This window comes from Carettochelys insculpta, chromosome 8 (assembly GCF_033958435.1).
Source record: "Carettochelys insculpta isolate YL-2023 chromosome 8, ASM3395843v1, whole genome shotgun sequence".
NCBI classification, from domain to species: Eukaryota; Metazoa; Chordata; order Testudines; family Carettochelyidae; genus Carettochelys; species Carettochelys insculpta.
The window spans coordinates 23,317,034-23,343,750 of NC_134144.1; the positions used below are offsets into that span (position 1 = coordinate 23,317,034).

The 26,717-nt window shown below is 47.1% G+C and overlaps 1 protein-coding gene across 3 annotated transcripts in view; it reads left to right on the top strand.

Moving 5' to 3' along the window:
• The first annotated feature begins 8,212 nt into the window (after positions 1 to 8,212).
• The window catches only part of TFPI (tissue factor pathway inhibitor), an 81,739-nt gene continuing 63,234 nt past the window's right edge, over positions 8,213 to 26,717 (top strand). For all 3 annotated transcript variants that reach the window (XR_012646406.1, XM_075001295.1, XM_075001296.1), the window contains exon 1: positions 8,213 to 8,420. The gene's annotated coding sequence lies outside the window, so the exon portion shown is untranslated. The remainder of the gene's footprint in view (positions 8,421 to 26,717) is intronic.

Consider the following 26,717-nt stretch of genomic DNA (forward strand, 5'->3'; position numbering starts at 1 on the left):
AGGCACTTGAATATGTAAATGAACAGTTATTTTGCATTTTTGAGATCGCTCATTTGTATCAAGCTGCTGGCACTAGGGGTGAGTGTAGTACTACTTTAACTGATACGTACATGGTCGCCCATTTCCAGCCTCTGACAAACAGGTACTAGGGAAACCATTCCTACCCATCCTAATGTATTAAAGCCTCTAAAATAGAAAGAAGTGAGCTAGTAGGAGAGAAGGAAGAGGTTTAGTGAGAGAATAACAGGGGAGGATCTGTAGGTCTAGAACCTACAGCTGTAAGCTCCCAGTTACCTGCTGTGGCCACTTACCAATTGTCACCAGAACAGGGAACACCCAGTCAGTAGCCCTGTGGGCTCTGGCTTCTCTGGACACCTGTGCACTGAGACCCTGATTGGTAGTGTCTGAGTCCCATGATTGCCTTGCACATGCTCTTTAAGGCATGGGAGAAACACAAGGAGGCTGTCTGTACAAATAGTCTGATCCATGCTTGCTCCTGCAAAAGGGACTTGTTGCATTTCCAGATACCTTGCCCCATTCCTGGCCCCTCACCTTCTCCTGATCCACTACCTTAATCTGGGCAGACCCACTGGGCTGCTAAGTCAGCATAGGTCACCAGCTGTGACTTGACCCATTGGCATGCTGCTGGTACAGACTGGCTTTTTGCCTTGACCTGTTCCTGGAAGCTGTGATTCTGACCCCTTAAGTAGATCAGACTGCTGGCCATTTGGGCCCTGATCCTGTTTCCATGAAAATTAGTGGAATCCTATTTGATGTTTATCTGGACTTTTAAACCTGCATTTAGATCCTTTGTGATATAATCACAGAAATCACTGGAAATTGTGCCTTGTAAAAATGTCCCTGACCCCATCCTTTATAGGTCACCTTGAAGTTGGGTGAGATTTTGAAACTGTGATGCTGTCAGCATGTGGATAACAAAGTGCAGAGAAAGAAATTAGCGGGATGTGTGACATCAGTGGCCTGAATGGGGAGAAAATTTGAAGTAACGTGACGCTTGTCTTTGCATTTTTTGGATATTACAGGTATAAGCCCACAGATCATTTGTTGGAGGTTGGGATGGAGCTCTACTTTCCTGATGCCTTTAAATGAGCTGAATAATTATGATATGAAGTGTAGTCACTAGAGGGCAATGAGAGATCACAAACATCCTTTGCAGAACAGTTTAAGAGATGTGGTCCTGAGGAGGCTATAATTTATATATTGGGGAGGAAACCCAGTCTAGAAAAAGAAGACCTGGCACTCAACTGAAAATTGTATCCCAAACTTGGTAATGATGCCCTTAATTATTTTCTTTGATCTTTCACGTTTCCCTGTTGTCTCACTCGTCTGTGTTTTAGCAGTAGAAAGGATATTCTTGAAGTATTTCTGTTTCCTAGGTTTGCTACATTTCTTAGCACTGGGGGGAGGAAATGACAAAGGAGGAATGGAGATGGCTCAGATTAGCAAGTTGCATTTCTTTTGGTAAACAAGGTTATTTTTAGACAAACGGCAGCGAGGCTTCAAATCTTAAAAGTTGCTGTTCCAAAATAATGCTGCTGCAAACAAAAGTACATTTTGAAATAGTACTTAGCTATTTTGAAAAAAACAATGAGAAGCCAAGTCTAATCAGAAGGAAGGCCAGAGTTGACAAGGTCAATTCAGTCAGGGAGGATGTGGCCCACTTCCAGCAGCTAATGTGCAGAGCTACAATTCATTTGCAAATTTGACACCATCAATCAAGGTTTGAACAGAGACTGGGAGTAGCTGGACAACTACAAAAGCATTTTCTCCTCTCTTGGTGTTCACACTTCCACATTAGCTGCTGGAAGTGAGCCACATCCTCCCTGAATGAATTGACCTTGTCTGCTGTGGCCTTCCTCTGGATTGGAACTCCCTCCTTTTCATGAGCCTGCTTAATGAGACCTGCCTCTGGGTATTTCCATTACATGCAGCTGATGAAGCAGGTCTTTGCCCATGAAACCTTATGCTCCAAAATATGTTAATTTATAAAGTACCAGAGGACTTTTCATTGTTTTTGCAGACACAGACTAAAATGGCTACCCCTCTGATAGCTATTACGAAATACAGTGTCTACGCATATACAGCCAATTTTGAAATAGCGCCATTGGAGGCACTATGGCTTAGTTCAAAATAAGCTCTACTCCCCATCTTAACACCACCTACTTTGAAATAGCTATTTTGAAAAAGGCACTATTCCTCATGAAGGCTAGTCTACACTAGCACCCCCCTTTAGAAAGGGGGACACTAATGAGACACTTCAGGATATGCTAATGAGGTGCTGCAATGAATATGCAGCACCTGATTAACATAATGGTGCCTGTGGCACTTTGAAAATACCACTTTCGATCGCCCGCGGCTTGTCTGCGTGGGGTCCTTTTTGAAAGGATCCTGCACACTTCGAAATCCCCTAATGCCTATAACCAAATAGGAATAAGGAGATTTTGTAGTGTGTGGGGTCCTTTCAAAAAGGTCCCTGGGTAAACGAGCTGCACGCGATTGAAAGTGGAACTTTTGAAGTGTCGTGGCTGCCATTATGTTAATGAGGTGCTCCATATTCATTGCAGCACCTCATTAGCATATCCTGAATTGTCTCATTAGCATCCCCCTTTTGAAATTGGTAAACCTAATTTCTCCTGTGTCTACACTAGCATCCCGCTTTCAAATGGGGGATGCTAGTGTAGACACAGGAGAAATTAGGTTTACCAATTTCAAAATAAGATGGCTGCTATTTTGAATTTATTTTGAAATGGCAGTTGCGTAGATGCTAGCTTAGTTATTTCAAAATAACTTTGCTAAGTAGATCTCTAAAGCTACGTCTACACGTGAAGCCTACTTCGAAGTAGCGTATTTCAATGTGGAGACATCGAAATAGGCTATTTCGATGAATAACGTCTACATGTCCTCCAGGGCTGGCAACATCGATCTTCAACATCGACGTTGCACAGCACCACATTGAAATAGGCACAGTGAGGGAACGTCTACATGCCAAAGTAGCACACATCGAAATAGGGGTGCCAGGCACAGCTGCAGACAGGGTCACAGGGCGGACTAGCGCTTCCGGGGCAACAGCTAGCCGCTCCCTTAAAGGGCCCCTCCCAGACACACTCAGCCTGCACAGCACGCAGTCTGAAGAGCCATAGGCACGCAGACCTTGGGCGACGCAGTCATGGACCCCCAGCAGCAGCAGCAGCAGCAGCAGCCAGAGGTCCACCCAGACCTCCCTGCAGGAGCAGGGCTTGCCCTGATCCATGCCATGCGGGAGGCAGCTGAGCACCTCCTTGCCACACCAGAGGAGAAGCGGCCCCCAGGGGAGCAGGACTCAACCCCCAACCCTGCAGCACCCCGACCCCCCCCCCCGCCTCACACGCTGCCGCCTGTGGAGCTACCCCACCAGCACCGACTGGTGGGAGCGGCTGGTGCTTGAGGAGTGGGACGACGACCACTGGCTCAGGAACTTCAGGATGAGCCGGCAGACATTTATGGAGCTGTGCCAGTGGCTCACCCCCGCACTCAGGCACCAGGACACTGCCATGCGGCGTGCCCTCCCAGTGGAGAAATGGGTCGGCATCGTTGTCTGGAAGCTGGCCACTCCAGACAGCTACCGATCCGTGGGACAGCAGTTTGGCGTCAACAAGGCCACCGTCGGGGCTGTCCTTATGGAGGTAAGAGGACCCACGGGGGTGGGGAGGGCAGGGGGGCCCTGGCAGGGCTGGGCAGGGCAGGGAAGGGCAGGGCAGGGCAGGGCTGGGCCACGCACACCCTGCTCACCCCTCATTGGTGCTCTCCCATGTGCTTTCCCTGCAGGTCGTGCGTGCCATCAACGCCATGCTCCTCCACAGGCTCGAGAGGCTGGGGGACCCAGATGCCACCATCGTGGGCTTTGCCACGCTGGGCTTCCCCAATTGCTTCAGGGCTCTGGATGGGACTCACATCCCCATCCGTGCCCTGGAGCACAGTGGAGGACGGTACATCAACCGCAAGGGCTACCACTCAGTGGTCCTCCAGGCCTTGGTGGACAGCAGGGGCCGTTTCCAGGACGTGTATGTGGGCTGGCCTGGCAGCACCCATGACACCCGGGTTTTCCGGAACTCGGGCCTGTGCTGCCGGCTGGAGGCAGGGACCTACATCCTCCAGCGGGAGATCCCTGTGGGGGACACCACCATGCCCCTCTGCGTCATCGCTGATGCGGCATACCCCCTCCGGCCCTGGCTCATGCACCCGTACATGGGCCATCTGTCTGCCAGCCAGGAGTGCTTCAACCAGCGCCTGAACCACGCACACCAGGTGGTGGAGCGCTCATTTGGCCGCCTCAAAGGGTGCTGGAGATGTCTCCTGACCCGCCTGGATGCGGGCCCCAACAACATCCCCCAGATTGTGGGTGACTGCTGCACCCTGCACAATTTGGTGGAGAGCAAGGGGGAGGCCTTTTTTCAGGGCTGGGCTGTGGAAGCCGGCAGGGGAGATGTGCAGCCACCCACTGCCCCCAGTCGCCAGGTGGACCCCGAAGGGACCCGGGTCCGGGAGGCCCTGCGGACCCACTTCGAGGAGGCCGCGGGGTGAACTCTGCCAGGCCCCCCACTGAGCCCCCCCCCTTCCTCCACAACACTCCCTGCCCCTACGCCCACACCACAGAGCACCCAACAGCACCCCCCCCGACACTTCTCCTGGACAAATAAAAGCATGCACTCGTTGGTAAAATGAAACTGGTTTTCTTTTTTTAACTGCTTTTTGAACTAATAATGACAAAACTATGTACAAGACCTACTAACTAAACCATAACATAAGTGAATAATAAAAAAGTTTCCATATATTTACATGTAACAAAAAACAGAAAACCAGGGATTGCAAGGACGGGGAGAACTATTTACATGGGGGGGGTGACTGGACAAACGGGGGGGCACAAATACAAAAGTCCAACTATATACAAGGGTGGGGGGCATGTCCTGGGCCCCATGCCCCTGTAGTCCAGCACTGGGGGTGGGCGGCCGGGAGCCCTGCCTCGGCCACAGCCCTGTCCGGGGCTGGCTGGGGGCCGGGCGGACCGGAAGATATGTCCGGCGAGACTCATCTGGCCCCAGGTGTCCCTTGGCGGTCCGGCCCTCGGTGGCGGGTGGCGGGGCAATGGCGGACGGCGCGGCAACGAGCGGAGCAGCAGGTGGCGCGGCGGGTGGAGCACTCAGGGCGGGCGCAGCGGCGGCCGGTGCGGCATGGGGGGCCAGGTAGTCCACTAGCCGATTGAATGTCTCCATGTAGGCCCCCCATACCTCTTGGCGCCAGGCCAGCACCCGCTCCTGGAGGTGGAGGCGGCATTGCTCCACCCGCAGACGCTGCTCCGCGACCTCCAGCTGCCGGCGATGGATGGACAGCAGCTGGGGGTCCGTCGCCGCCATGTGGTGTTGCAGGGTCCTCTGTCTTGCCCGCCGTGGGGCCGGTCGGTCCTCTGCCGAGGGGCTGGCCTGGAGCGATGGCCCCAGAGGGGATTCCGGGACCACTGAAGCCTCGCCGGTGCTCTCCGGTCCTTCCGATGGTGCAGCTGTGGAACACAGGAGGGGGGGAAGAAGAGTGGCGACGGGCGTTAGTGTGGGCCCTGAGCCATGGCCCTTGTCCCCCCACTCCTGTGCTGCAGGTTCCCCATCCCCATCCCCACCCCCGGGAGATGCTGCTGTGATGGGGTTCAAGGGTCCCCCTGCACTGCACCCCGTCCCCTGGCGGGAGTGACTCTCACTTCACTCAGCAGGGTCTGACAGGAGAGGTTTCTTAGGCCACAGATGCCCAGTTTCTCCCAGGAGTGACAGTACAGCAGTCAGAGACAGTCCTTCCAACCCATCCTGGGGAGAAGACCCCAAGGGGTGCCCCTCTGGGGTGTAGCTTTCCCCCTCCTCAGGCTGGCTGCCTTCCAGCTCTCCCTTCCCCTAGCCTCAACCTGCGGCCCCCCCCAATTCAAAGCCAGCTCAGCTCCTCCCCCCTCTTTGTTCAGGGCAGGGGTGTCACCTGCCAGTTGTAGCCCCAGGATCATCCTTTGCCCCTGGGAACTATTCAGCTTGCTGCTCATATCTAGCCTGAGTCTCGCATTTGCACTCCCCCCACTCCATCACATGCTGCTGCGGCTGCTGCTGCTGCTGCTGCTGCTGTGGGGTGTCCCACCCCCTCCTCCCGGGGGACCCTAGAGGTTCCGCTCCCCCCTGCCCTGGGGATGGGGCATGCTACTGTCGTGCTGGTGGGGGGAAGGGGCTGATGCACTGCTGTGAGGGACATGGCACTGCTGTCCTTGGGGCCATGGCCATCTGGGCATGTGGAGGGCCCTGGTCACATATCTATTACCTCCACCCCTCAACCCCGGGGGTGTAGACCGGGGGGGTACATACCTGTAGGTCCACTCCCACGGTCTGGGGACACCCGGGGGGCAGACGCCCAGCTGCTGCTCTGGGAGGGGAGGACGATGTGCACCCCTGTCTCAGCGGAGGAGGAGTCCCCCTGCTCCTCCTCCTCCTCCTCCTCCTGCTGCGATGCCCCGGGGGTGGGCTCCGGGGTGCGGGGCTTACCTCCGGGGCGGACTCCAGCTCTGGGGCCTGCTGGGGCTCCTCAGCCGAGGTGTCAAGAGTGCCGGGGGCCCAGGATGTCCCTGAGCTCCCTGTAAAAGGGGCAAGTGACTGGGGCGGTCCCAGATCAGCTGGCCGCATCCCGGGCCCAGGCGTAACCCTGCCGCAGCTCTTTCACGTTACTCCGGACATGGTCTGGAGTGTGGGCAGGGTGACCCTGGGCAGCCAGGCTCTCGGCCATCCAAGCGAACGCATCCGCGTTCCGCCTCTTGCTCCCCATTACCTGGAGCACCTCCTCCTTGCTCCAGAGCCCCAGCAGGTCTTGAAGCTCAGCCTCCGTCCAGGAGGGGCCCCACTGCCGCTTGCTGCCCTGGCTGCCCCGGCTTCCCTTGAGGGGGGGTCACCTGGGGGCACTGGGGGGGCTGCCATGTGGCCATGAGGTCGGTTGGGGGTTCTTGGGGCTGCTCAAGAGCGTGCAGGCTGGCCGCATGTCTGGGCTGCCGCCTGTACGCTCTCTCAGCTTCCTGCACAGAAAGGGAGAGGGAGGGGACCTTTAAGGGGCCGCTCCACGCGGCCACCATTGAGCTGAGGGGCTGGAGAGAGCGTCTCTCAACCCCCCAGCTGATGGCTGCCATAGAGGACCCCGCAATTTCGATGTTGCGGGACGCGCAACGACTACACGGTCCCTACTTCAACGTTGAACGTCGAAGTAGGGCGCTATTCCCATCCCCTCATGGGGTTAGCGGCTTCGACGTCTCGCCGCCTAACGTCGATGTTAACATTGAAATAGCGCCCAACATGTGTAGCCGTGACGGGCGCTATTTCGAAGGTAGTGCCACTACTTCGAAGTAGCGTGCACGTGTAGACACGGCTTAAGTTTGTACAGGATTAGGCCCCACGATATGCAGAAAGGGAGCTATCATTTCTGGCTAACCCTTACAAAGAGGTTTGGAACATGGTGGGGGAAGATAATTTTATTTTTAATTTAATTGAAATTAGCAAAATTTTGCATGGCTTCCTTACAGAGCTATAAAAATCTTCCACCATACCTAAACCTCATCTCAATTCCCCCCAAAGTGGTCTGAGCAGTGGGGCAGCTTTTAACTTTAACCAAGAGTTCCATGGGAACCCCAAACAGCAGACCCCACTGAAGACATGAGATATATCTGCACATCTACACCCAGTGCCGCCAGCCCCTACCTTCCCATAAACCTCAACCCCCAGCTTTTGGAGCTACACTCAGGTTCTCACAAGGCACCCCAGCAGAGGGAAAGTTATAGTTGTCATACAGCAGAAGCCAGTGCTGATCTTGTATTGTATATAGTCTTATGCATATGATAGATGTCATTGCCCTCTTGAACAGCACTTCATTTATTACAGAAGGAGAATATAATGCAAGCAGAATAGGTTTAGCATATCTTTGTGAAGTAGCTATGTGACTGTCAATGTACTGAAATCTACGCAAACTAAGTTAACATTTAGACTTCCCCTTTCATTCAGTTTCCTGCATTCTGGAAGCACGTTTCTTTCCCAACTGGTGCTATTTAAAAAAGTTACCCAAAAATACTGGTGAGATCACAACTCTCTAAACAGGAAGCTTCCCTACTGCTGCTGATCTCACTGAATCTTAGATAAAGAAAACCTCTCTGCACAGTAAATAGAGAATCAGCCTCTGGCAGTGCAATCAGCAGGCTGCTGCAGCTGTGATATAGCAGGATCAGATTACATTTTTTTTCCCCCATTGTATCTCCACGACTTCCAAGTCCCATTTTCGAAAGAATTGATACGGGACAAGTAAGCTCAACACGCTTCAGGAATTCTCCAATTCTCTTTCAGTAACTGCTCACAGGAATTTGGTTGGTGAGTACGTTGTAACAGTTTTTCAGTTTTGCAAAATACTTTCTCTGGGAGGAAGAAGGCAAAAAATTCTGCCTAGAGAATGTTCAGAATTTGTTGGTTTTCTCTGTGCAGGTTACTGTAGTCAGAGGCACATAAACAAAAGAGTACTGCTCAGGGATTGCAAAAATGTAGATGTTTGTTCCCTAAAGAGATGGGAGAGACCGTGCTCTTTAAACAACTATTTTCTGGTAGTGAACTTGTCAGAATATGAGCATTTTAGCCAGCTGGGAAAACAACAGTAGATTTTTAGAACCAAACCATTGGTGAAATTTTTTTATGTTAATTTTGATTAGTAACCCAGGGTTTGCCATGAACTGTCTCATGAGTTTTCTAACAATGCTTTCACTAATTTGAATGCAGTGGAAGTTCAAAGGGGAGAGACAGATTTATTAAGGCACAAGTTTGTGGTCTCTCTGATAGAGTATTTTCAACTCCTTTGAGCCACAGGCAGTTGCAGTTTTAAGAATGAGCAGACTGCTTTTCCACGTTGGCAGAATGATACAAGTCTCCTGTGCATATGAATGGAATTGATTTATGATTATTAAAATCAAGAATATTTCTCTCTCTTCTGCATAGATTACTTAAGGTTCAGAGGGGTAGCTGTGTTAGTCTGGATCTGCAAAAGTAATGAGGGGTCCTGTGGCACCTTATAGACTAACCGAAATGTATGAGCATAAGCTTTCGTGGCCAAAGACCCACTTCGTCAGATGCATCCGATGAAGCGGGTCTTTGCCCATGAAAGCTTATTTATGCTAATACATTTCTGTTAGTCTATAAGGTGCCACAGGACCCCTCGTTGCTTAAACAAGGTTATGACCTATGTCATCATACTGATATGTGTAAAAATGGAACAAGCCACCAAAATGATTTGTTCACTATTCTGCTTTGATGGGATCAACATGAACTTCAGCTTATTTGTTATAATAATTCTGGCATGAAAGCGCAATAATACTTAAGTGGGTTTAAAAAGAAGTGACAAAATCTAAACTGCTCATTAGTTCTGGCATGGGGAAAATAAGAGAAGACTACAGAGCACTAATGTTCAGTGGGGAGAAAAAACCAATAAAAGAGGAAATGACAAGTAGAGAGATACAGATATGGAAAGGTCAGTGTGACTCAGTTTTCTATAAAAGTACTGCAGGCAAAATGTAAAATAAACCAGGCTTCCTGAAAGTTTTATGGAAAGATGTAAAGGCAGGAAGCTCATCTGTCAGGATAGATAGGAACAATGAGGGCATTCTCACTGAATTGTAAAGAGCTAGTGCTTAGTAGTGCTGAGGGAACAAAGCTGAGGATGGGTTTTGACATGGGAGGGTGGATTGTTTGTAGACTTCTGTTAATTTTTTAACCTCCTGGAAAAGTGACTCTGCAATGTTTAGGTATTTGTTGCCATCTCTGCTTCTATAAAAAGCTAGGTTCAGTTTGTCGGAGCTGAACTTGAACACATGGGCCGTGTCTAGACTAGCCCCCAACTTCGAAGGGGTCATGATAATTAAGGTGTTGGGAGACTAATGGGCTTTGCCTACCCTAGCCCAAAACTTTGAAATGACAATGCAAATGGCCATTTCAAAGTTTACTAATGAAGCACCGAAATACATATTCAGCACCTCATTAGAATGCCGGCAGCTGCAGCACTTCGAAATTAACGCGGCTCGCCGTTGCGTGGCTCATGCAGACGGGGCTCCTTTTCAAAAGGAAGCCCGCAACTTTGAAATCCCTTTATTCCTAACAGCAGATCGAAATCCCCTTATTGCTAAGTTGCCGGGGTCCTTTCGAAAAGGATCTCTGTCTGTATGACTGTGGCCATACTTGGCCAAAACTTCAAAGTGGCCATGCAAATGGCCATTTCGAAGATTACTAATGAGGCACTGAACTGAATATTCAGCACCTCGTTAGCATTAGGACGCTTCCGGCTGCGGCACTTCAAAAGCACCGCTTTCGAAAGTGCACAGCTCGGAGTGACTACATGGGGGTCCTTTTCAAAAGGACCCTGCACCTTTCAAAATCCCCTTATTCCCCTCCACTGAGAGGAATTAGGGGATTTCGAAAGGAGCGGAGTCCTTTCAAAAAGGACCCCCATGCAGCTGCGCCGAGCCGTGCGCTTTCGAAAGCGACGTTTTTAAGTGCCGCAGCCGGAAGCATCCTAATGCTAATGAGGCGCTGAATATTCACTTCAGCGCCTCATTAGTAATCTTCAAAATGGCCATTTGCATGGACATTTCCAAGTTTTGGCCAGGTGCGGTCACAGCCTATGAGCCGCGTGGGGGCGAGTTGCATCAATTTGAAGTGCTGTGGCTACCAGCATTTTAATGAGGTGCTGAATATGTATTTCAGCACTTCATTAGTAAACTTTGAAATGGCCATTTGCATGGCCATTTCAAAGTTTTGGGCTAGTGCAGACATGACCATGAAGTGCGGAGGTGCATATGCAGCACTTCATTAGGCTAAATCCATCTCCCACAGCAACTTCGAAGTGCTGGCTTGCATGTAGCCGTGGGTCAGCTGCGGGTACTTCGAAGGGCCCACACTCCTTCAAAGTCCCTACACTAGGGACTTTGAAGTAGAGCAGTCACTTTGAAGTACCCGCAGCTGACCTATGGCTACAAAGCAAACCAGCACTTTGAAGTTTCCGGTTGGGGGGAGATTTAACCTAATGAAGTGCTGCATATGCACCTCAGCAGTTCATTGGTAATCTCCTAACACCCTAATTACCATACTCCCTTTGAAGTTGGGGGCTAGTCTAGACACAGTCTTGGAGATGATGATAGACAAACTATAATTTCTGTAGCAAGGATGTTGGTAGCCCTGTCGTATAACCAGAGCAAGAGAGAGAAGAAGCCATCAGACACCTGAATTGTTTGCATCTCAGTGCACCTACTGAGAAGGATAAGTCACTGGCCAAAATCCCATATGTGAGGATCATTTAGTAAAGCACGTCAAAAGAGCATCTTGGCAAACACAGTTTTAGGTGTCTTCATTTAATCAGATATTGGATCATTATTACAAACATGGATGGAAAAATGTGGATGATTAAATCATGTATTTTCCAAAGCGCAAAAATGCCCAAACTTCCGTAACAACTAATTTGCCCCTGTATTAGTAGGGGTCTCTGAACAATCAACTGTATCTCTAGTCCAAGCAATCTTCTCTGCATGGATTGTCCATGCTAAGGTAGTGACGACTGTGGTAATCCATACATTCTCAAAGATTGTAATGACAAAGATGATAATTGAGTTCACTAGAAATGTCACCAGGACTATTAAATTGCAAAGATATCTATATGTATTTATTATTAGAGTACTGTTGTGTTGATTTGAGGTCACAACAAAACCCAGTTTTATATTTTACAGTCATTAAACTAAGAAACCAAATGTAAAGATTCCAGCGTAGTCACTTTAACATTTTAAAAGAGGTCATTACTTGTCCCTGTTTTCTGTATTCAAAAGGACCATTTTTTATCCCTGTTTTCTAAACTAATAGCATCACTTGACATTTTAAAATAAACATAATAAGCTTTCAGTTTATGTATGATTGATCTGTATGTGTTGGCAGAGAGGGTACATTAAGTCTGCTGAATTGGTGGTGCCTACCCCCTGCCTAGAATGAGTATGAAAAGCAAACCAGCCAGAAAGTTAACTGAATTTCCCAAATCCTTTCAATTTGATAATTCAGTATCATTCAGCAGCTTCTGCTTAAACTTTATTGAAATTCTGTAAATCTTATCAATGTATGTAGATGGCCTGATCCTAAACTGGTTAGCGTAAACTAGCATATCTACTTGAAGTCAATGGAGTTGTGTCCACTTTGACAAGCTGAAAATTAGATCCAAACAATCTTGTCTATGTGTATAGGCAGATGACTTTCCATAAAACTGACCTTAGACCCTTCTGCTAAAATTCCTCTCTGGCACTTATGTTTCTGAAATATTTCAAGTATTCTTAAAGTTCTAACGTTCTTATCACAGTCTTGAAACTCTGACAGTATTTATGCTAGTCTTTTATGTTTACTAGTGCAGAATCCTCGTGTTTTGGTTTTTTTGGGGGGACAGAGCTGTTGGGAAGTGACAGCCCCTCTGTATTTCTCCTCCCAGAAGCTCTTCCCATCATCCCCAAAGACATTCTGTTCTGTTCTGTAAAGCTACTATGGCAAGGGTGTCCAACCTTTTTTCATCAGAGGCCACATGGCAATTTTTACATCCTCTGGAAGCTGAACACAAAATAGCCCCTGTAGCCAACCAGGCTCGGGTTCCCCAGAGACAAGGCTGCACCCAGAAGGCAAGTGCTATATTTGGTTTAATGAAAGCGCGTGACACCCGCGACGGGAGCCCCGGAGACGCCGCAGTCACCAGTGGGGAAAAACCCGACGCATCGGAGCTTCGCTCGGGGAGAGGCTCAGTAACAGGCCTCCTAACACTAGCTGATAAAGCTGAGCTCATTAACATAAGATTGCCTAAAATTGCCTATGCATTTCTTATCACTATCTCTTGTGGCCTACTGCCAGCATAGCCTTGAAATCTTGGCAAGTGCGGCTTGTTCTGCAGCTGTTCCCGGCTACGTCTACACGTGCACCCAACTTCGAAATAGCTTATTTCGATGTTGCGACATCGAAATAGGCTATTTCAATGAATAACGTCTACACGTCCTCCAGGGCCAGCAACGTCGATGTTCAACTTCGACGTTGCTCAGCCCAACATCGAAATAGGCGCAGCGAGGGAACGTCTACACGTCAAAGTAGCACACATCGAAATAAGGGAGCCAGGCACAGCTGCAGACAGGGTCACGGGGCGGACTCAACAGCAAGTCGCTCCCTTAAAGGGCCCCTCCCAGACACACTTTCATTAAACAGTGCAAGATACACAGAACCGACAACTAGTTGCAGACCCTGTATATGCAGCACGGACCCCCAGCTGCAGCAGCAGCAGCCAGAAGCCCTGGGCTAAGGGCTGCTGCCCACGGTGACCACAGAGCCCCGCAGGGGCTGGAGAGAGAGTATCTCTCAACCCCCCAGCTGATGGCCGCCATGGAGGACCCCGCTATTTCGATGTTGCGGGACGCGGATCGTCTACACGTCCCTACTTCGATGTTGAACGTCGAAGTAGGGCGCTATTCCCATCCCCTCATGGGGTTAGCGACTTCGACGTCTCGCCGCCTAACGTCGATTTCAACTTCGAAATAGCGCCCAACACGTGTAGACGTGACGGGCGCTATTTCGAAGTTACTGCCGCTACTTCGAAGTAGCGTGCACGTGTAGACGCAGCTCCTATGGCAGTTTGCAGCTTTCACCTTGCACAGACTGGTCTGTTTAGATTCTCCTGAGGATTCACAGAAGGGTCGATCTGCTCTCATGAGACCGTTACAAACTCTTCTCGCACCCTACACTCCTCCCCGCGACCCCTTTGTGAACGCCAAAGCTAGTAGGAATCAAGTGAGGTGATTGATGCTCTTCTGGCAACACAGTGTGCACCTGTGGAACAGACTTGACAACAGCATGTGAGAGCAGTGAAAGCAAAGTTATACAAAAGGGCATAGTTTTGCAAGAGAGCAGGAGTAGCACTGACACCGATGAAACAAGTGTCCATGAGCTGTCCCACGGCCATGCTGTGGGGCAGACAAAAGGCAAACGCGTTGATGGCAGTCTGTGCCAATGTTACCCATACGTTGGAGCGGTCACTGATACGTGGGCCCCACTCCGAGGCCAGTGCTACAGCAGTCCAGAGGTACCAGCGCCACAGCCAAGCCATGGTTACAAGGTCCGTAGCATCAGCCTGCGGGAAGAAACACATTGAGGAGAGTCCTCACCTTCAGGGAGGACCACGGCCGTGCCCGAGCCTTCTGCTAAGATCGTAACTGCTTGTATAGCCCCTGACGGCGCACCACGGCACCAGGCGCTGATCAAAGGTGCACTGGTTGCTGGTGCAGGGGCACACTCTATGTGTGCCGTTGTGGGGGTCACAGGGACCAGCTCAGCTAGGGGTTGCCCTACTTCCCAGACCACTGGCTGGTCGGTGTGATTGTAACACTGTAATTCAGCCAGTGGTGGGCCAGGAACTGACCAGTAAGTTGGGACCCAACTCAGCCCAGATACTCGGGTATTAACAGCAAAGAGGATTTCAGGGGTACACTCAAGCATGTCTGCCCCCGCCCAGGGTTCAGCAGTGGTCAGGGGTGCTACCGTTTTTGGAGTTCCAGCAAGGAGCACCACCCGGTGTCCTTCCACTTGCACCTGGCCTGGGAGGGAGGCCTGCCTGACACGGATTACAACTCCCTGCTCGCTGCGCCAAGTGTAGCCAACCAGGCTCGGGTTCCCCAGAGACGAGGCTGCACCCAGAAGGCGAGTGCTATATTTGGTTTAATGAAAGCGCGTGACACCCGCGACGGGAGCCCCGGAGACACCGCAGTCACCAGTGGGGAAAAACCCGACGCGTCGGAGCTTCGCTCGGGGAGAGGCTCAGTAACAGGCCTCCTAACACTAGCTGATAAAGCTGAGCTCATTAACATAAGATTGCCTAAAATTGCCTATGCATTTCTTATCACTATCTCTTGTGGCCTACTGCCAGCATAGCCTTGAAATCTTGGCAAGTGCGGCTTGTTCTGCAGCTGTTCCCATGGCAGTTTGCAGCTTTCACCTTGCACAGACAGGTCTGTTTAGATTCTCCTGAGGATTCACAGAGGGGTCGATCTGCTCTCATGAGACCGTTACAAACTCTTCTCGCACCCTACAGCCCCAAACAGCCACTCCATCCCCACCCCCAGGCTTAAACCTCCCACAGCCCCAAACTGCCCCCAGCTTTTGACCCAGTTCCCCCCTCCCAACTTTTCTAGCCCAGCTTCTCCATATGTCTGTCTTGATGCCCCCACTGCCTCTCTGTCTTGACCTGTCCATCTGTCCTGACAACTCCCCACTCCCCCTCCAGCCCAGCCAGTCCATTTGTCTATCCTGACAATTTCCCACTGCCCCTCTGGCCCCACTAGTTTATCTGTCCATTCAGCACCAGCTCAGCCCTGTCCATCTGTCTGTCCTAACACCCTCTCACTGCCCTTCCATCCCAGGCAGTCCATCTGTCATCTGTCTGTCTGGGCACCACTACCTTGAGGACACCGCTTATATCAGTGCACAGGGCACAGAACTCCTGTGGCACCACCTCGGGGTAGGGTAGAACTGGCTCTGGAGTAGCTCCTTGGTGATGCTGGCCTGGCCATAGTGGTAATGATGCATGATGCCATTCAGCTGTGCATTCAGCATCTTGATGCCCTCGGTGGGGCTGCTCCACCACCATGCCAACTGGGGAGAGAGCGAACGAGTGCGTGCTGGGACTACTCATTAAGGGATCTGTATGGGGACAAACCTCCATGAGGTATGAAGCCTGCGTTCTCAACAGTGACCCCTGCCTGCTCCCCGCCCCATACATTGTGGCAAGGCACTCGGAGCCAGAGGAGGGAGAGGTAGTGGCGGTAGCAGGACCCATAAGTGGCTTTTTAAAGAGCCACATACATCTCAGAGATGCCCAGCTGCCTTTTAAAAAATGGCACAACTGCCAGCTCAGTGGGCTGGATAAAACGGCTCTGCGGGCCGGATTCTAGCCTGTGGGCCACGTGTTGGACACTCCTGTGCTAAGGCCTTCAGAAGTAGTGGGTAATCTTGCAAGGACAAAAGGGAGATGATAATTGTGCCATCTGTGCACACACTCTGTTGAGGAAAGCCTGATAGCAGGATCACACAGCACCTCTACAAGAATGATCTCCATTCCATGGGTCCTTGAGCCATTCTAAAGAGGGCACATTAGTAGGCATCCCTCAGTCTGCATAGACTATGGATCACGCCCTTTATAGTTTCAATTGAGGATTTCATTTACAGCACCTACTGTGACTATGAAGACCCACACGAGAGTGACAGTCCTTGCTGCATCTCTTGCAGATGTGGTGCGTGTCTGGCAAGTCCTTACTGTGCTTTCTGTGCACTCGCTTCTCCTCTGCTAGCTGTCTGATCCTCATCTCGCCCTTCTGAAGGCCCTTGTGTAACCCCTGCCTCCATCTGCTGCGGTCATCTGCTAATTCTTCCCAGTTGTCCAGCTTAATGTCTACCTCTCTGAGGTCTCTCTTGCAGACATCTTTGTAGCACAACTGGGGGCGTCCGGGAGGTCTTTTGCCAAAGGCTAGCTCACCATACAGGATGTCTTTTGGAATCCTTCCATCATTCATCCTGTGGCCATGGCCAAGCCAGAGGAGCCGACGCTGCCTGAGGAGGGTGTGCATGGTACTCCGGCATTGCTGAGAGGGCATATTATTTTCTGTTTTATAGAACGTTTCAAAACCTGAAAAAATGTATAATTTTCTATTGATTCCTTCAGATCTATACAGCCCTGTCCTCAGCCACAAACAAAGATTAGCCTGCTGAAGACTTGGCCTTATTGCATAACACTAAGTCTTGATCCTAGTGACGGTCTTATTGCTTGTCCATTGCTGCTTAGGTGCACCATGAGAGAAGAGACTCTTTATGGGTGCTTTTCTCTTTAGCACATATCGCAGGCCTGGAGATGGGTCGCTACCAGTATGATGATGTGAGCGGGGACATTTTATGGTTGGCTCAGTGTTTACAGTGCAGTAATTGTTGCCCCATATCAAAATATGTTAATCTTCTGAGGTGAACACAAAACAGAAAAAATGGACATTTTACCCAGGAGACCTTCTTCCTTCATATATTAGATTCAGACATGCAATAAATTCTGAGGTGTGCTTTTTATCATTGTCAGTATTTTCATGTCAAAAGCATAACTTCCTACTGCTTTCTGAAACATATATCACATGATTTGTTTAGATTCACCATATTTCAATCATGTTTTAAATTTTACAGAGAGCAGAAACAGTTGTGTGATAGACACGTATTTTAGCTTGCAAATATTAACTGGGTACAAACCAATCACTAATGTTTATTCCTAGCCTTTCTAAATCTAAGTACATTCAGTAAATATTTGTCTTGCGGTCATGCTGTCAAGGTAAAAACGATAGGCTGATTTTCTTCTTCCTGACATCAGTGTCAATGAAAAAAAAAAAGCAGCTATCATTTGTTAAAAAAATATTGCATGGATCAAAACTTTCCTAACACAAGGCAGAAGCTTCTTTTGGTAAGTTCAGTGATAAGAACTGGGGCCATAGTCCAGTTAAGGATCCCACTGATCTGAATAAATAGGGTGAAAATGTATGTGTTTTCAAGCAGAAAGAAATACCCAAAGATAAATCTACCTTGGATTAGTGAACTAAATTCACTGAGAATTGCTATCGTCTAATTTAGTTTGACCTTTTCTTTTTAATTTTGAATGGCGCTAAGTACAACTGAAAACTATGCATAAAATTTCATAACCCATGTCTTACTATTCCTAAATTTACCATGTCTTCTCCATTTTTTAATCCTATTTCCTGTGCTGTCGGCTTGAATGTCATTTTTATGGTCACTGAAATGTCACTTGGTGCTTTTTTCTAACACTGTTGGTTGCTGACTAATACACGATCCCATCATTTGTTTTTCTTTCCCATTAGTCAGAAAGAAGTAAATGTTTGCAGCTAAACTCTAGTTACTATACAAATTAGTCCAGACAGGCTGCAAAGCAAAATAAGAAATGAAAAATTTATTCTCAAAAAGTTATCAAAGAACACAGAAAATTGTTTGTTTGGTTTTTTTTCCAGCAAATGTGGAGGAACATTTCTTTTGTTTCTACCCATCTCAATGACATATTGGGACAGATGTCAGTTTTTTCTTTGTGTCACGCTAGCTATAGGACTTCTGTAGGAACAGCAGGGGATTCTTGTCATAAAGGATTCCCATTTGGCTTGTAGGTGTCCATATCCTACTCACTTTCCCCTACTTTCAGGTAAGGAGAATTGCGGGCATTATAAGGTATTATTCACAAGTGCATGCTAAGTAGGTTATCCATAATCAGTGCTGAAAAGAGATATATGCCACAGAACATCCTATTTTATGAATGGTCTAGAAAGTTTCAAAGTTGTTTGGAAGTACACTTTGTAACCTTCCAAATAAAAAATCTGATGCAGCAGTTACTATAAGTTCCACTTTAAAGAGTTCAGAGGGAGCTCTAAAAGTAATCTATCCAACCTGCTGTTAAGGCTTTGAAGTCAGCCTCCTTGGGACCCATTGGAGGGTGTAGCTCCATTGAAGAACTGGACATCTCCTTTCTCCAGAAGTAAAATTTTCCTGTGTCTAATTCTATGGGCCAACAAGATCTTAAAATTACATTTCTGATATTTTGATGTAAAGAGAAGCTATCACTGAAGCATGATCTGTCCTGGGATCACAGGTGGGATCACAGGTGTAGTGGGAATACCTAGATCTGGCCAAGAATGATCAGGAGTTTGGGGAAGAAATGAAGAGAGTGCCAGCACACATTCTTCATGCTTGATCCATCCCCTTCTGTACATGGCCCAGCTGCTTCTGACCCCCCAGAGCAGAAAGTCATGGATAGAACATCTTGAATTGTGCTTTATTATCTATACCACCTGAAAAGTAACAATCCACTCGAATCTTAAACCTTAAGGCCTCCCTGAACATAAGCAAGCATTTGCAAACCTCTTGTAGAGTTTATGGAGTCTTTTTTGTTGTTGTTAAACAGGAGTTCAATTTAATTCTGGATTTTGCTTTTTTTTTCAGTCTGATAAGGGAGAATCCTAAACTGCAATAAAAGAGCCTGAATAGTTCTTTCATTTCCCCCAAGATGACACAATATGCCAGGAATGTGTGACTGTAGGGGAATTTCAAAAGAAGATAGAGGACACTCTGTATTGACTTGTTCTTTAGACTGATATATATGTACAATTTTACTGGCTGAATTTCAAGTTGGGAAACTACCCAGATGCTGGCACTCTCATAAGGACTGCTTACTATAAAATACTCGTTTCAATAGAGGGAGAAACAGGAACAGGACTACAACTATCCTGTTGGTAATTTTGTCCCTTGTACAAATTCAGCAACTCATTCAAAGTCTCCCCCAAGTGAATGTCTTATATTGCTTACATAGTTTAGGGCAAAGGCTCATTTTCAAGTGCTAACTACTTGGTCAAATGCTTCCCTTTTTAACTCAATACACAGTAAGTTTGTTCTCAGCCTGGGAAACCCCTCCCCTCTTTTCTGTTTTTTGTTTGTTTGTTTGTTTTTGTTGTTGTTTTTTAAGTATTAAAGGAAACCCGGTTCAGCAGTTTGAGAACTAAAATATCCATACTTCCTGTTCCAGACTTCTAGATTAAAACTGTGAGATTGGAATCCAGAAGTCCCATTATTTAATGAGGGTTCAGATGCAAACTTGGGACTCACCCAAGGTTTTGGATTAGGCCTACAACATCTGTAGATGCAGTATGGAGGGCTCCACAAGAAGGGAGTTTGGGGAGATAAATAAAAGTTAGGGGTTCCTCAGGTTTTGGAAGTATAGTACTCGGAAGCCTCTCTCTTTCCCAATTCTCTTCAAAACATAAAAATTAATGCATAGTATAAAATATCTCCAAATACCCACTTCTGAAGAGCTCATGGAAGACTGGGGGAATTCTAAAATCCTTTCGTTTAAAAAACATTTGGATATTGATTTTATTTTGTCTTTACACAGCCCAAATGATGTCAGTTCAACTATTACCTTATTACTTCTCCATTCACTCTTGAAGTAATTTCTGACATAGAATCTTCTCTGTATATAATATCCTTGGTTATGGATTTAAACCAATGTGCTAATGTAAACCACAAACTGCAGCTCAGATACTGTATGTAATTCCGTATTTCTAGCAGCGTGGGATGTCATGTACTGAGCTCTTGATTTCAACAATGTGAGCTAGGACTTTGACTAAATAATAGATTATAAATTTGATTAATTAAAACTACATCTCTAGTTTAAAATTAAAAAAAAAATCTCCTAAACTTGACCACAGATCTACATACGCAAAGGAAGACAGTGGTAAGATATCTGCATAAGATGCAGTCACAGCCTGAAGATAATAGATGTAGTAAGGAAACCACAAAGTACACATTTTGCCATTGTTACGCATGCTGAATATTACCATAGGCACTGTGTATAAAATTGGCTGAGAATTTAGGAACTAAAAGGAATAGGTTATATTTCTTATTTAGCCAGATTTGTGAGTTTGTGTCACTATATTGATGTTATATTATTTGCATACAAATTTGTTTTGTTTTATTTGGAGATGCATCGTTGTTGTTCATCTTACAGAATTACATAGGGAATTACATCCACAATAACAAGCTTAAGCAAATTTGGGGCAGTCCTCCAAGACTTCTCCGTGTCTCTTTGGTTTTTCTTTGTTTGCTTTTCATTCACTGAGTGAATGTTATATAAAATGGAAATGAATCCTTTGCCCTGCTTTGCTGGTTAGAACCTGGAGTCTGTCTAACTCCTCCAATGACAGGAGAGTGTGAATACTTCCCTAAGGAAGCACATGCTGATGGCAGCTCTTAAATATGTGCTGGTCTAGACCTCAAAAAGCTGTCTCACTTTATATTTTGACAAACAACAAGCAGTCCTGTGGCACCTTAGAGACTAACCAATTTATTAGGCCATGAGCTCTCATGAGCTCTCATGGAGCTTCTCCATCTGAAGAAGCAGGTTTTACCCATGGAAGCTCATGACCTAATAAACTGGTTAGTCTCTAAGGTGCTCTAGGACTTCTTGTTATTTGTGATGCTACCAACTAAATATGGCAGCTACCACTCTGAGATTTTTTAATATTATGAGAAAAGAGTGGCTGAGCTACACTTCATACACAGCTTTATTTAAAAAAAAAATCTAATCCTCATCCAGGCCAGGCTATGACATGGAAATAGAATTAATCACAGTGGCCATTTGTTAGTCATTTTCTAAAGCTCCTGAAGGTCAGATATCCTCTGTTGATATCAACAGCATAAATCCTGAGTTGCTGCTTTCTTGACTACAGTACCTGGAAGGAGTGGAAAGAATATCTTGAAATGTCTCAGCTCTTTTATTTCGGAGACAGAGCACAAGGGGGAATTGCTAGGCAACAGATCAGTCTTGCCAGCAGCCTGTGTCAGCACAGTTCCACAGGCCTTTATCTTGGCTTCTCTTCTTTGTAGGATTTATTTTTATTAATATAGTGCCAAGAATGTACCAGATCCCTGACAGACTAATTTACCACTTAAATGGCCCAGAAGTGCTTACAGTGTAATTTTAGACATAATACAATGAATTAGAGCTGCAGAGTCAGAATACCAAAAAGAAGAACAAAGGTTATAATCATAAGATTCCACACTGATTTAAATCTGTTAATGGAATGCCTGAACAGTTCCACGAAATATATGTAAAATTATTATATAATCATAGAATATTAGGCCTGGAAGGGACCTTGAGTGGTCATCGAGTCCAGCCCCCTGCCCTCATGGCAGGACCAAGTACTGTCTAGACCATCCCTGATAGACATCTATCTAACCTGTTCTTAAACCTCTCCAGCGATGGAGATTCCACAACCTCCCTAGGCAATTTATTCCACTGTTTGACCACCCTGACAGTTAGGAACTTTTTTCTAATGTCCAACCTAAACCTCCCTTGCTGCAGTTTAGATCCATTGCTTCTTGTTCTATCCTCAGAAGCCAAGAAGAACAAGTTTTCTCCCTCCTCCTTATGACACCCTTTCAGATACTTGAAAACCACTGTCATGTCCCCCCTTAGTCTTCTTTTTTCCAAACTAAACAAGCCCAATTCTTTCAGCCTTTCTTCACAGGTCATGTTCTCTAGACCTTTGATCATTCTTGTTGCTCTTTTCTGGACCCTCTCCAATTTCTCCACATCTTTCTTGAAATGCGGCACCCAGAACTGGGCACAATACTTCAGCTGAGGCCTAACCAGTGCAGAGTAGAGCAGAAGAATGACTTCTCACCTCTTATTCACAACGCACCTGTTGATGCATCCCAGAATCATGTTTGCTTTCTTTGCAACAGCATCACCCTTTTGACTCATATTTAACTTGTGGTCCACTATAACCCCTAGATCCCTTTCTGCCATACTCCTTCCCAGACAGTCGCTTCCCATTCTGTATGTATGAAACTGATTGTTCCTTCCTAAGTGGAGTACTTTGCATTAGTCCTTATTAAACTTCAGCCTGTTTACCTCAGACCATTTCTCCAATTTGTCCAGATCATTTTGAATTTTGACCCTATCGTCCAAAGCAGATGGAACCCCTCCTATAGCTTGGTATTATCTGCAAACTTAATAAGCGTACTGTCTATGCCAATATCTAAATTGTTGATGAAGATATTGAACAGAACTGGTCCCAATACAGACCCCTGTGGAACCCCACTTGTTATACCTTTCCAGCAGGATTGAGAACCTACTACTCTCTGAGTATGGTTATCCTGCCAGTTTTGCACCCACCTTATAGTAGCCCCATCTAAGTTGTATTTGCCTAGATTATTGATGAGAACATCATGCAAGACCATATCAAATGCTTTACTAAAATCTAGGTATACCACATCCACCACTTCTCCCTTGTCCACAAGGCTCATTACCATATCATAGAAAGCTTTCAGACTGGTTTGACATGATTTATTCTTTGGAAATCCATGCTGGCAGTTCCTTATCATTTTACCAACTTCCAAGTGTTTGCAGATGTTTTCCTTAATTACTTGTTCCATTATCTTTCCTGGCACAGAAGTTAAACTGACCAGTCTGTAGTTTCCTGCATTATTCTTATTCCCCTGTTTATAGATGGGAACTATATTTGCCTTTTTCCAGTCTTCTGGAATCTCTCCTGTCTCCCATGATTTTCCAAAGATGACAGCTAATGGCTCAGATACCTCCTCCATCAGCTCTTTGAGTATTCTAGGATGCATTTCATCAGGCCCTGGTGACTTGCAGACATCAAACTTGCCTAAGTAATTTTAACTTGTTCTTTTTTTATTTTATCTTCTAAACCTACCCCTTTCGCACTAGAATTCACTATGTCAGGCATTGCTTCTTCAGATTTCTCAGTGAAGACTGAAACAAACAAGTCATTAAGCATCTCTGCCTTTAACAGGTTTCCTTTTATTGTTTCTCCCTCCTCACTGAGCAATGGGTCTACCCTATCCTTGGTCTTCCTCTTCCTTTTAATGTATTTATAAAAAGTCTTGTTTCCCTTTATGCCCATAGCTAATTGAGCTCATTTTGTGCCTTTGCCTTTCTAATCTTGCCCCTGCATTCCTGTGTTGTTTGTCTATATTCATCCTTCGCAATTTGTCCTAGTTCCCATTTTTTATATGATTCATTTTTTATTTTGAGATCACACAAGATTTCCTGGTTAAGCCAAGGCAGTCTTTTGCCATATTTTCTGTCTTTCCTACGCAGCGGGATAGCTTGCTTTTGGGCCCTAAGTAATGTCCATTTGAAAAACTGCCAACTCTCCTCCATTGTTTTTCCCCTCAGTCTTGCTTCCCAGGGGACCCTACCTACCAGCTCTCTGAGTTTACCAAAATCCACCTTCCTGAAATCTGTTGTCTGTATTTTGCTTTTCTCCCTTCTACCCTTCCTTAAAATTGTGAACTCTGTGATTTCACGATCACTTTCACCCAAGCTGCCTTCCACTTTCAGATTCTCAGTCAGTTCCTCCCTATTTGTTAAAATCTAATCGAGGACAGCTTCCCCCACGGTAGGTTTTTCAACCTTCTGAAATATAAAGTTGTCTCCAATACAGTCCAAGAAATTATTGGATAGTCTGTGTCTTGCTGCGTTAGTTTCCCAACATATATCGGGATAGTTGAAGTCCCCCATTACTACCAAATCCTGGGCCCTGAATGATTTTGTTAGTTGTTTAAAAAAACCTCATCCACCTCTTCCTCTACTAGGTGGCCTGTAGTAGACTCCTAGCAGGATATCACCCTTGTTTTTTACCCCTTTTAGCTTAATCCAGAGGCTCTCAACACATCCATTTCCTATGTCCATCTCCACCTCAGTCCCAGTGTGTACATTTATAATATACGAGGCAACACCTCCTCCCTTTTTCCCCGTCTATCCTTCCTGAACAAGCTGTACTCTTCCATACCAACATTCCAATCAGTGTATTATCCCACCAAGTTTCTGTGATGCCAACAATGTCATAGTTGTATTTATTTATTAGCACTTCCAGTTCTTCTTGTTTATTTCACATACTTCTTGCATTTGTATATAAGCATCTAAGACATTGATTTGCTCTTGCCACCCAGTTTTGCCCTGACCCTCCTTTTTCTCTGCCATTATAGCCCATGCTCCCTCCTATTTCTGACCCATCTCCCAGGTCTCCATCTTCTCTACTTACCTGTGAGCTTTGCTCCCCTGTCCCCATCAAACCTAGTTTAAAGCCCTCTTCACTAGGTTAGCCAGTCTGTGTCCAAATAGGCTCTTCCCTCTCCTTGAAAGGTGAACGCCATCTCTGCCTAGCAGTCCTTCCTGGAATAGTATCCCGTGGTCGGGGAAGCCAAAGCCCTCCTGGTGACATCATTTATGCAGCCAGGCATTTACCTCCAGGATGCACCTGTCTCTGCCTGGGCCCCTACCTTTGACAGGAAGAATTGAAGAGAATACCACCTGCACCCCAAACTCCTTGAACTGTACTCCCAGAGCCCTGTAATCAGTCTTGATCCTCTCAGTGTCACACCTCACAGCATTGTTAGTGCCCACAAGGATGAGTAGCATGGGGTAGTAGTCAGAGGGCCGGATAATACTCAACAACACCTCCATAAAGTCTCAGATACAGGCCCCCGGCAGGCAGCATACCTCCCGAGATGAAATGTCGGAGCAACAGATGGGCACCTCTGTCCCCCTCAGAAGAGAATCGCCAACCACCACCACTCTATGTTTCCTCCTCACAGTGGTGGCAGCTGACCTCCCAGTCTCAGGGGTACAAGGCTTCTCCTCTGCTGTACAGGGTGATTCCTTGTCTCCTGTATCAAGCACAGCATAGTGATTTCCTAGTACCACAGTGGGTGGGTTGAGAGCAGAGGTGGAGCATGGCCTGCTGCCAGAAGTAGCCAGTTGCCAGTGGCCACCCTGAGCCATCTCCTTCTCCACCAGTGGTGGGTCAGCAGTCCTGTGTACTAGAACAGCTACCTCAGCTGTCTCCACATGAATACTGTCCGGGAATTGTTCATGAATTCGGATACTCCTCAGCCTAGCCACCTCCGCCTGAAGCTCTCCCACCTGCTGCCTGAGAGATTCCACCTCCACCTTTCACACTGGATGCTCCCCGCAGCCTGGATATCAGAAAGTGGGAATTGCAGGCCACAGTCCTTGCAAAACCACACCAGGATCTGGGTAGAGGCATCCATAGTCAGGCAGTCTGTCTGTCACAGGCACAGGCGAAGGAGATAGAAGCAGTGCTGGCACCAGTGTTGAGGGTCTTCCTGACCATTGTCGGCCTCCCTCTGTTAAAGTCCCTCTTAAACTTCCCTGTCGGCAGCCCCCATCCACTTTGCTCCCCTGGTCACATATAAGAAAGGGAAAAGGAAAACAGGTATGGGGCTCCTTCCAAAGGCAAACTCCCTCTTAGCTGTGGCTGCCTTCTTATAGAGCTGCTAGCTGTCTAGGCCCAGCTCAAAGCCTTTGCCTCCAATCTAATCAGCCCTTGAAGGCCCACCTGGAAGGAAGCTCTCCTAATTTACACCATGCAAACTTGCCAAACCGCCAAACACGCTTTCCAACTGCCTCTCTCTGCAGAACAGATGCTCAGGACACAGGCAGCTATTCAAACTCCCAGTTAGCTGCTCTTGTTTGATGCTAAAACATGTGTACAGGTATCTTTCTACACACAGGTATGATACGTACTCTGAAAAAGACCCTCTTTTTTATAAATAAAGGTTTTGTCTGGAAGGGAGGAGGTTGGGAGTCTGGTGCTAGTTATTCCAGCCTCTGTGCATTGCGTTCAGCAGGGAACACGTCACCAGGAGTTAAGGGTCCATGAGTCTAAAGGGAAGCCAGAAATATTAATGCAGATGAGAAGGTGAAGTATGACAAGTGAGTATACTCAGCTGGTGGCATTGAAATGGATGAATTAGAAACATTTAGCATCAGAAACTCAGTAGCTGTCAATGAAAAGAACAGAACTCTTTTTGGAGAAAGTGTGGGAGATTCTTGGAGATTCTTGTAGCCCATCTACCGCCTAATGAGACATTAGTACAAAGGTTCTGGGAGAATTCCTATGGGTCATTCAACCATAGGTGAAACATAGTGATCATTATAAGAGGGACGAGACGGAAGGACTTTGATTTTATTGCTATATCTACTATTTT